This window comes from Clinocottus analis, unplaced genomic scaffold, assembly GCF_023055335.1.
Source record: "Clinocottus analis isolate CAN_PGR_092001 unplaced genomic scaffold, fCliAna1.0.p SCAF_11, whole genome shotgun sequence".
In the NCBI taxonomy this organism is placed as follows: Eukaryota; Metazoa; Chordata; class Actinopteri; order Perciformes; family Cottidae; genus Clinocottus; species Clinocottus analis.
The window spans coordinates 8,581,467-8,591,209 of NW_027175832.1; the positions used below are offsets into that span (position 1 = coordinate 8,581,467).

General features: G+C 40.1%; 1 protein-coding gene across 1 annotated transcript in view; it reads right to left on the reverse strand.

Moving 5' to 3' along the window:
- Nucleotides 1–6,387, reverse strand: part of slc6a9 (solute carrier family 6 member 9) — a 61,219-nt gene extending 54,832 nt beyond the window's left edge. Inside the window, exons 1-2 of the mRNA XM_068602215.1 lie at nucleotides 6,333–6,387; nucleotides 5,427–5,686 (exon numbers count right to left, since the gene is read on the reverse strand). The gene's annotated coding sequence lies outside the window, so the exon portion shown is untranslated. The remainder of the gene's footprint in view (nucleotides 1–5,426; nucleotides 5,687–6,332) is intronic.
- Nucleotides 6,388–9,743: the final 3,356 nt, after the last annotated feature.

Below are 9,743 nucleotides of genomic sequence, written 5' to 3' on the forward strand. Positions count from 1 at the left end.
TTTAGAACTATGAAATATTTGCCTGCTGTTGGTCAAACAAAGTGGGAGGATGCCACACAGTTACACATTAACCATCAAGAGGCCTTCTTTGTTGGGGCCCCTTTTTCTGGGGACTGCGTGACCTTTTGGAGCCAAAATACGTGCAAGTCACGAGGCACACGGCTGAAAGATTATTAGTTTAGTTCTTTCTCCATTTGGCTGGACCGTCTTTGAAGCGAAAATAAATAAATAAAATGAACTGAGGTGAAGACCCACAAGAGGGACTTATTAATGACTCTCCTTTATCTAAAACAGAGATGAAACACCAGCCTCCAGTCTCACATGGTGCACAACACTAAATAGCATCCGTTATTGACAATGCATCATATTTGTGGGGGGCTTGCAAAGCAGCTGTGTCTATTATCAATGATGCCAATATGCGGCAGCGCGATTGGGACTCCACCGGCTCTGTTTAGTCATGATAGAAGGCCTCTTTCTCCCGCTGCACACAGAAAGGTAAATATGACTAGTGAAACTGTGACAGCACTCACAGCAGCACTAACCATGCTGCGGCCTTTGTTCAGCGCCCCGGTAAATGGAACCGGCGTCACTTTGGACGACTGAATGAAATCTGAATTCTCACAATGAGCCAATGGCATTGGGAGGGAGAAGATATGGGATTTTAAAATGAATTGTACGAATCGGGATTTCCTTTTTTTTTCTCTTTATTTATTTATTTTTAATCTTTTTTTAAATAGCGGCATTTAAATGACATTGACTGCTGCGGCAGACGCGTTGGAAAGGGAAAAGAGAGCTGTGAAAATATATTATATGGCGTTAAACCTAGCAGTATAAAAAAAACCCTCTGGCAATGTAAACTTTTTTCTAAGCCCCTGCCGAGAAAACAGAGTTAATATATCGGTGCTTTATAGTGCAGCGATAATGTGCAAAGAGTAAAGAAAACCTTTTTAGAGGCATATCCTGCCTGCTGATACCCAAGCAGTGAGTCAACCTCTCTTCATAGTTTTGGGATGAAGACCTTGGACGTCAAAGACTCAGGCAACACGAATCGAACACAAAATCAAAAATACATCCCGCACAACAAATACCAACCACTGTATTTAGGGTAAAACAAGAAACATCACATCATTGTTTAGAGAATATCTTTGGCAAATTAAGTTCTTTTTCTTCTTTAATCTTGATGCTTCGGTTTATTTTTGGACCAGAATTTATTGGAGGGGAAATCTGTGAGTCTGTCTTTGCATTCATGAAGGAGTATTTACAAACTAATTCAGAGCTCTCACATCTGTGATCCATTGGGATAAGAAATGTCTATTTAGTAGCATCAGCATTATAATTGTGGTACTGCTTAATGCTAATGATTAGCTAAAGAATTAACAAGCAATCTGAAGCCACTCTATAACGTTTAATTAACGCAGCACCAACCAGCAATAGTCAAAAAGAACCTAATGTGAGAAGAGGGCGTTTTTATTGTCTTTCATCTCATTGATTGAGTCTCACTGATCTGATTTCCACCAACAGTACGCTGTTACTTCAAGTCTAAAAAGCTCACCAAACATAGTGGAGCATTTTTGGTGGAACTTTAGGAGCCAGATATTTCCTCCTGGAGTTGTTTGAGACCAAAAGCGGAGTTCTAAGGGGAGTGAATATTGGGATTGCATCTACTCCGTTGACCGGATCACTACTCCAAATAAATCTTGGATGCCTAAATCATACATGGAGTTCATAAAAAGGTGTTCTGCTCTATGTTTTACTCATTCGCTAACTGTGAATGTCTGTGTTGGCAGTGCCAGAATAATTACATTTACTCAAAACGAAAGTGAAACCATACAGTCCTTAATTACAACATAATTACAACAGCCTTGTGGAGGGGTCTGTCACTAAATGTGATGATGAATTGTTAACAAACAGATATATAACAGTAGACAGTAAATCTCAACAAGATGTTTTTGTTAAACCTTAACTCATTGATCTTTAACACTTTGATATTTGCTCATCGTTGCATGTCCCTACAGACTAAAACTGTATTTCATACCAGTCTTACTATCTTTTAACTTTTTTTCTATTCTCTTGAAATAGTTATTGTTTTTTTTAATCTCATTTATAGAAATGTTGTCCTTGTCTTGCCTTTCTACCTGCTAGTATGTTCCGTATGTTTTTCAGTCAGATCAAGCAGGGATTTCTTTTAAAACCCGCCTGACGAACATCCTGTTTCAGAGACACTGAACTGCTGCACTCCTGAACAAACACTAAGCCCGACTATACCATGGGACCCACTAGAGGTCGCAGCACATGGCTCCATCCTGTTCCATTCTCCTCTCTCCTCCTCTGAAACGGGGTTAAACAGAGAGATTTCATTCATAACACAGCGGCCCATCAAACACAAAGATCTCTCCAACTAATTGATATTAGTGGCAATCTCCCTGCTTCTTCCTCAATGTTATTTGACATAACAAATGTGACTGTGATGAAATATCTCAGAGCTTAGATGAAAAAAAGTCAAACACCAGGCGTGGAGTTCAGGCAGATGGACAGATATTAAAAACTATTTGCCCTGTTAATAAAACAGTTGCCCTGTTTTATTATCATTATTATTATTATTGTTGGTTTATCCAAACGGGATATTTGCCAGCTTTGAGGATTCATTACACACATTTAATCTTCCTCGGTTTCCTAGTTTGTTTAGATATTTCCAAGTCCGCCACTTCCTGAATTGTCCAGACCCTGACTTTCCAAACATCTCTTCAGTGTCAGGTTTAGATGATATGCTCGAACTTCCATCCGACTCAAAGCGGCTAATTTCAAGCATACATGACTGTATGTCATCTCTTAAAAACATGACCTTGGCAAAGATAAAGGCGGACTGGGTAGGTGAGCTTATTCATGGATGAAATCACGTCAGACCAAGAACAAGTACTTATTTGAGTAAAAATAGGTCTACTAAAAAAAAACTGCGCAAAACTCAGAGAAGCAACTTGTCACTTAAATGAAATTGTGCTGGTCCACCTTAAAGGTCAATCCACCTTAAGTGCACCTGAGCCAAAGTTCTAGCTAACGTCTTGGCTAACCCGCCTTTCATCATCAGCTAGCTGCCGAGCAAGACACATGAGCTGTGCACAAATGTGTTGTACACACATGTGCTGAACACACACCGCACTGCAACGTCCTCAGCTCTCACGTTGCTGCTCATTGTCACACATGCTCTCCCTCCCACCGGACACTCCATCACACCGGGCCGGCGGAAACACAAGAGGATGCAAGGCACACACACACACACAACTGAAAACCTCACGGCTAAACTAATTGATGCAGTTAAGTCTTTACCGAGAAAGTGGCTGTACGTGTCCATGACGATGCACGCAACGCTGTGGCTTACATATGTCTCCCAAAAAGGTGACCACCCCCCCCCCCCCTCCCCTCACCTCACCCCTGTCGACAAAATCTCACAGCAAGGTTTTTTGAAAAGTTGGCAGCTCTGGAAATGACTTCATCTATTGGCCAAACCTGTTTTCAATTAGTTTGTATATGTTTGTATGATGTGATGACTGTTTGCTGTGTAGAGTGAAGCAGGTATGTCTTCGTGCAGATGTACCGGAGATAATCATTATGTGTGTTTAGGTGTGTGAATATGTGTAGACGTCTGGCTCAGCAAAATGAGATGACCTCTTTTTTTCATTTATTTGTATTAGGGCTGGGTAAATTAACGCATGAAAGCAAGATTAATCTGGCAATCCTTTAACCGCGTTGACTATATATATATATATATATATATATATATATATATATATATATATAATATTAATATATATATATATATATAATATTAATATATATATATATATATATATATATATATATATATATATATATATATATATATATTACCACTATATTGTACATTATACAGCCTCTTGCAAACCTTCAACACAGTTATCCAGTTGTTGGCTTGACAAACAATAAATATGTCTCTCAACACACACTGCTTGTTTCAACACAACCTTGTTTAACGCCTCTTTTGCAGAAAGCTCGTCATGGGGCGTTCACTTGTAACTCAGACTTTCCCGATGCTCGATATTGAACAATTCCCTGGAGCAAAATGTGTTTGTCAACTTTCATTATGTGACAATTAAATCATTTTTCAGGTGACCTGACTCGCTTAGGAGGGTGAGTTGTTGTCCTATAACCTGTTCAAGCCCTGGTAATCCCATAGTTCACATGTTGAATTATCTTGTAAGAAGCGCTAAACATTTTACACAGTGTCTTGAGCGTGCATGGACTGAATGTTGGCTCCTGCACATGCCCAGACCCCGGCCGTTATTTGTTACTTGAGTGCATCAAGTTAGCTTTACTCAAAACAATTAGTAAATTGGCAAGTAACTGTAACTTGGTAAAAACTAGTAAGAAGTAATATTTTTGATAGCAGAGTAAAGTGCACTCATTTAATGTAAGTCTGGACCACTATTACACTTTACAGTGTGTTATTCTGACCTAACGCTTGTGAGAACTTGCCACCGACATCTTTCTAACAAAAACAGAAACAGCAGCACCTGCCGAGGCCTGGGACCCGGCCTTGACGTCTTGGCACCGATTGAAAAGGGGAGTACGCCTGCAGGGTTGGGTGGGCGGTACGAGATAGATAGCGCGCAGCTGGACGAGCCCTGTTCAGCTTGTGAGCAGCATATATATCCTCTTCCTTGTTGTCAAGACCTACGAGCCCTCTGCGAGCGGAAAGGGCTCTGAACATTCGGCCGAGTTGTTCAATTCTTCTGTTTGAGTACCTCAAGACATTCGAGAGGTATTTCTTCACAGGGAAATGAATACAATCTTTTTCATGAGATATTTTACACTTTCAAATATCAAGAATTCATATAACGGTCCTCAAAAGTATAACAACATTGTTATTATTCTTAGAATGATTGCCAAAACAATTGTGGATACGATAATAATTATACTACAATAATTCTATCCTATAATAGTAGCGTATATAATGAATGCCATGTAGGCTGGTCCCCTTAAGAGCTACATATCCCTGTAGCAACGTGGAGGTTTAGTGGTGAATTAACCTTTTGCTGGGGCACATGTCAACACGGAACCACTAAACTTGCCCCCTTTCTTTTTTGGAGGCCGGTAACACGTGTTTCCTCCCTGCTGAGATAAAATAACGGTTTTACAGCAGTCTGTATCCCCACGAACCTCCTTCCACTTCACGGACACGTGTTGAATGTCCTTCTTCTTGGCAACGGCTGTGTGGTCATAACCGCCACAATTAACAGCCCTCGACGTGTAGCATCAAGCTGCACCTTTCGGGAGTGCATTACGACATATTGTAATTATAATCATCGTGTACTGTTCAGTTAGAAAGCGGAACATGAAACTCAAACGCACAATAACTCTCTCTCTCCCCGTGTCATGGGAAGGCGTCTTACCGTGAAGGTGAGCTCGCGCCCGTCGCCTCGAGAGTGATGTTTTTTTCTATTTTTTCTTCTTCTTCTTCTTCTTCTTCTTCTTTTTGATTTAAAAAACCGTCATTATTAGGTGAATGGAAGTTGCATCACCGTGGTCTTCTGTTCCTTTGCGGTCACAGTCGGGTCAGCAACTTCTCACTAAGCCCCTCCTTTCTCCACTCCGACACAGGCAGCGAGCAGGATGGGTGACACACACGCGCGCGCGCGCACAAACACACAACCTATTCGCGAGAGAGAGAGAGAGAGAGAGAGAGAGAGAGAGAGAGAGAGAGAGAGAGAGAGAGAGAGAGAGAGAGAGTTTGTCTTACAGCATCATTAGGATATGCCCAATTAATACCTCATAAAAGCAACTAAGTTTCGATCCTGATATTTTTTCTTTTCTTTTTTTTTTATAAACGCTGCAAAAAGAGTGCCACAGACACAGTGAGATTATGAAGAATAAAATAGTAAAATGACATTCAAAATATCCCTCCCCTGCCCTACACGTGTTCGGCGGCGGGACGAACGCATGTGTTGTTGTCGCCAGTTCTTTTGTCACGAGAGCCATATATATATATATATAAATGTCGCAACGCTCCCTCTCACGCGCGGACCCGTGCAATTTTTGGACATGCGGTTTATTGCAAGCAGGTTCTGCAGTCAGGCGGGATCGCGTCCGAAATGCTTCTCCTATACACGCCGATGCGCATTGTCTGAGTCAACAATGCGATGCCCCAGACAGGTGTGGTAGCCTCGGCTCCCGGTGTGTTGGCTCCGGTGATGGACGAGAGGCTTCGGGTATGAGATAGAGCATGTGCGACGGGATGAGGGATGGATAATGACACTCCGGAAGTGTTTTTTTTTAGGCATGCAGATGCGGGCGTTTACCTTTTGTTTTTGTTTTTGGGGGGAGGGAGTGAGGGACCGCTCAGGTTGTAGGGCTGTAGGGAGGAGGAAGAGGAGGAGGAGGAGGAGGAGGAGGCGGAGACCCTCATGCAGATGGGCAGAGGCATGGAGTGAGAGGAGGGAGGTGAGGGGTTTTTAATATTTATTGCACATTGCATATATATATATATATATATATATATATATATATATATATATATATATATATATATATATATATATATATATATGAGAATAAAGGTGCAACCAATTTCATGAACTTTATGGGAATATGAAAGATTAAAAAAAAGTAATACCTATAACGTACTACGAAATAATATTAGAAATTAATACGATACACTTCAACAGTCTTCAAACACTGTCCTTCATTGTTGCCTTTGTTGCACCCTAAAACTAACTGTCCAGAAACACGCCCTTCTTTGGTATTGCAGTTCTTCCAGACGGAAGTTCGACAAGCATCAGCTTAAATATTCCACCATAGAGAAGAAGGCTTTGGCACAATGTTGTTAGCCCTACAACAGTTTGAGCTCTTGTCTCTCTTGACCCTCTTGTCTTTCTTTCCAGAATGCATAATCACAACCAACATTTTATGCACAGTCATATTAAATCAGCAAGACATATGAAATAACATATTTCAGAGTGCTACATCTTTCAGTGGGGGAGATAGTTATTTTTTTAAATTCACATTTGAACATTAAACAATATAATATATTACCAAAAAAGAAACAAAACAATGACGAGTTGGATCCTCCTCCTGCTGGATCCTGACCAGCTGCAATAGTAAAATGCTGCTTACAAATGCAGTATAAGAACAATTTAATGGTGTCATATTTATATTAATACATCCTTCACCAGAGAGTACTTTTTGTATTCCTTTCAATATTTATACCCACACTAATTAACCTTTATAGCTGAAAAACAAGTGCTACAACGCAACAGAGGAAAAAAAAGAAAATGAGACAAACAAATACATAATACAAATACAAAATGAGTCATGGGAAATTTGAAAGCGCATTATGAATCTTTTAGAAGTGAAAGCAGTCAGGACCACATTTTTGAACAACATTACTCCTCAGAAACATATACCAGAAATTATAACTGTGTGTGAGAAAACAGAGCAGGTGGTATTTTCACAGATAAGAAAGATAAGTGTTTGCAGACGCACACGTTGCATCAAAGGTTACGAAAACCATCAAACATGCACTGAAAAGACGGATGCGGTCACTCCTCCTGTGACAAACCAAACAATCTGTTGACGGATGTTGAAACAATCTGTAGAGCTGAATTGCACAGTTGATAGTCTTTTTGGTGCAATCATTATTATAACTAACCCCTTTTCTATACCTAGCAACTTAAACCTAAGCAATAACTCACTGTAACAAGAATACAGTAACTTGCTGGCAGCAATTAGCAAATAGGTAGCTGTAGTATATCTTACAGTATGCTGAGTGAAAACTGAATCATAGTCATTTTTATAATAATTATCTGAGTACCGTCATTATTACAGTAATAAACACCTGCTTTGTTGGTTTGAAGTTTGAAATGTGTACAAATTGATGTATGAGGCTGCGAACAGGTGTTCACACGAGTGTGTGTGTGTGTGTGTGTGCGTGTGTGTGTGTGTGTATGATCAGCAATTTAAAAAGTTCAAATGCCTATAGTGTGGAGGATATCATAAAGTGGTGATGTAAAACACAATATTTATGATTTAATAAAGTTGTAAATTGGTCAGATTACACCCGAACATGACAGGAGGGTTAAGCTAGCAACAATGTATCCAACTTTGTACCAGCTGTTTCAGTCTGCCCTGCCTTGTAGCTCACACGCCATGCTGTGCCGTGTTAATGTCTTAGCTTACCTGTTGTGCAGTTGTGGTTCACCTTCAGTGGTACTCTGTAACGTTACCCGTGTCACGTGGTGCCGCACTGTAGCAAGAGAGAAAAGACTCAAAACTTCTCCAAACAGACCGAGCCTTAGCTAACGAGCAGCAACACACACACATACATGACGACAGAGTCATACATAAACGATAGCAATTTATTACACTAAACGTATGCCATTTATCAACTATATAAAGCCAAATTATTTATTTCTTAAAGTGCAAATACTATATTTTGGTAATATTAGTACCACTAGCGTTAGCTTACTATTGCAGGAAAGTGTCTCCCTACTTCCCTCTTAAATTCATGTAGTGTTACACAGTAATTTTACTTGTGCTGTGTGCAATTAATTACGTTATATTGCTGAAAAAAGAAAAAAAAATATGCTCAAAATTACTGTATTGTGATTCACAGCAACATTTACAGTAAGATACCAGGGATGCATTTTGAACTTTGCAGATCTACAGGCCTTAAAGTCACCTCCAGTATCTGCAGTAGTACCAGGAGCTTCCCCCCGTCCCCACCGTGCACTTTCTTTCACCTTAAGGGATAATAGTTTTAGGGAGTTTAGGGAACAGCAGGTCTGAGAGAATACCCCTCAACATTCAATGAGTCATAAATAAAGTATTATCATTACGCACAACGAAATGCAATTTTCATGGTGAAGAATTCAAACCACAGCAACAAAGCAACATGTATGTTTCCTGCCAGGATTATACATGATTCATATGTTTGAATTTGTTTTATGTCCACAGATGTTAGAATTAAAGGCACGCTGCCACTTTAAGTTCTGTAAGTTCTGCCCAGATACTCTGAGCATGCAGTTTGACTTCTGACCCAGTGACAGTTGACAAAACCCAGAATTCTCTGTGTTAGGTAAACAAGGCTACAAAGGGCACACATAGTTTGGGCTCCTTGACAACACACGCAAGCGCTTTCATGGAATACTAATCTGTCATTCCCACCAAAGTGAACCAGTTACGGGTTCATGTTGCAATGTGGCTCAATACGCAATGTTGATTTAGCGTCAATTATATAGATTGCCTGAGTTGACGATTGAAATGCTCATTGGACGGGCGTTTATTGCACCGATGGTGCAAACAGATACGGATGTTTTTCTGTCTACTTTTTGCAGGTATATGTAAATCTAATTTCATGAAATAAAACCACAAGGTAAATGACTACAGTCAATATTTTAACTGAGTCCTCCCTTTCAGACGATATCGAGAAGTGAGAAGTCAAAAGCAACTTGACTGTTATATTTCCTCTAAACCATAGGTGTTAAACTCAAGGCCGAATCCGGCCTACCACGTAGTTTTATGTGGCCCGCGACAGCTTGAAAGGCATATTATATTATTTAAAGAAGCTTGGAAAGTCAATACATGTTTGTGCTTCAAGAAGACAAACTGGAAAGTCTTATGTGTTATGAGGCAGTGTTGGCGATGAAGGAATACAATTCATGTCGGCGTTTTGATACTAAACACGGAGCCAAGTATACTAAATGTACTCTCCA